Raw genomic sequence first — 2150 nt, forward strand, 5'->3', positions numbered from 1 at the left:
TGTGTCTGAAGACAGCTACAGTGTACTAACATAAAATAAATAAATAAATAAATAAATAAATAAATAAATAAATAAAACTTTTTAAACAACTAATAAGTAACTAATACAACAATCATGTTGGAATCTTGTGTGTGTGTATGTGTATGTTTGTTTGTTTGTTTTAACAACAAAACATGACAAAACTGAAATACAATGATAGATAAGGGCGAGTGCTACCTGATGTGGTAAGAAATAATTAAACCAGGCTAATTGTAGGGGCCGGAGCAAGACTAAGACTATGACAATTTTCTTGGAAGCAATCAGACTTTTTGTACCTTTATAAGAAACAGATTATGATGGTGATTGCCAAGATCAACACAGTGGAACTTTCCAGGATAAAATTACATTTGCAAACTAAACAGGCTACACTGGATGACTATCTAAGGACAATTGTTTTATCAAGCTTTCATGCTTCTTTGACTTTTAAGTGACAGTACAGATAAACACATAGCAGCTTGATCGCTTCACTGCCTGACAGGGTACCTCAGTCTCTAAGAAAGTTAGAGGCTCATTGTGCCCCAGGAGCCCTGGACTTTAACTTGAAAAAACTATGCTGCAAGCCTCTCAAGGCAGCAAGGCCAGGACCACATCGCGGTTCCCTACACTCCAGGCAGGACATTGTTGTAGGTCGATGTTTTTGTGGTTGAGTTGATATCATTGTTTCTCTTTCACTAGCCTGCAGAATGTCTTCTTGTAGCAAAAAGACTAGAATGCAGGGGTAAGGGGCTTCATGTAGGCCCCAGATCAACTTCTCCATGTTCAATGAGTCATGTGGTTATTGTCTCAGCAACAGGTCCCCAATGTCAATTTCCAGAGAGCAACCCTTTGTCTTAGCAACATTCTGGGTTATTTCCTGTTCCACATGTGATCCCCTTTGGACAACAACTCAATTGAATGTAACCGAGTTCTACCAATGGAAGCTTTGCCTGGCTATAAGAGATGGCCAGTGGAGACTGTATCCCCATGACTAGGAGATTTCATTAGGGACACAGTCATAGATTTTAGAAAGTTTCTACACCACTAAGTTTTCACACCAATTGGTTTTCTTCAAATGCACTGTCCCCAATTGCAACTGTCTCCCTTTACATTTTCTCTTTATCCCATTACCCCTACTCCTTGACCCTACACCCACTCACAACCATTTCATGTGAAAGGTAGAGTAAAATATATTCTATTTTCCCTTCTCAGAATGATCTCTCCATCACCTCCAGACCCCTCCTCTTTGTCTAGTTTTTCTGGGTCTGTGGATTGTGGCTTCATTATAATTTACTTAATAGCTAATATCCACTTTTAGGGGAATACATGCAATATTTGTCTTTTTGCATCTAGGTTTGCTCACTTAGGATGAATGTTTCTAGTTCCATCACTCTGACAACAAATTTCATTATGTCACTTTTTTTAATGATTGAATAATACCCCATTGTATAGATGTACCACATTCTCTCTATTCATTCTTCTGTTTAAGACTATCTTGGTTTATTTGTTTCCCTTCAGTTTCTGGTTGTTAAAATTAAAGCCACAATGAATATCGTTGAGCAAATGTCTTCGTTGTAGGGTAGAGCATCCTTTGGGTATATCCTCAGGAGTAATATAGATTAATTCCTAACTTTAGGAATTGCCATGTAGGGGGATTTTCCCTATTTATTTGATTGGTGTAAGGAACAAGATGTAAACAACATAAGGAAATGATACTATGAATATCATGGAAATCAAGCCTAGAGTGGGTGTGTGAGTATGATGTTAATGTTGATGTTAGGTAAACGCTCGCTGACATGCCATCTCGTTCTGATGGATTGAGTCCACCGACCTGGACACCTGAGAAGAGTCCACTCTGTGGACCGAGCTCCAGCTGAACCTGAAAGCAAAAGGACATGCCATGAACCTTACCTGACAGGCCAGCATCAAACCAGGCTATGACATCGGCCCAGACCGGAGGTTAGTGAAGCATGTGTGTGTGTGTGTGTGTGTGTGTGTGTGTGTGTGTGAACGAATGCGATCCCATCTTGCTATTTATTGCTATTTATGAATAAATAAGTTATTATAACCTGACTTCCAAGTCTGAGGTCCCCTTCTCATCTCTGTCCTCAATCCCAATTCGCAACAGTTGGCTA

Source organism: Mastomys coucha, unplaced genomic scaffold (assembly GCF_008632895.1).
Source record: "Mastomys coucha isolate ucsf_1 unplaced genomic scaffold, UCSF_Mcou_1 pScaffold9, whole genome shotgun sequence".
Lineage (NCBI taxonomy): Eukaryota > Metazoa > Chordata > Mammalia > Rodentia > Muridae > Mastomys > Mastomys coucha.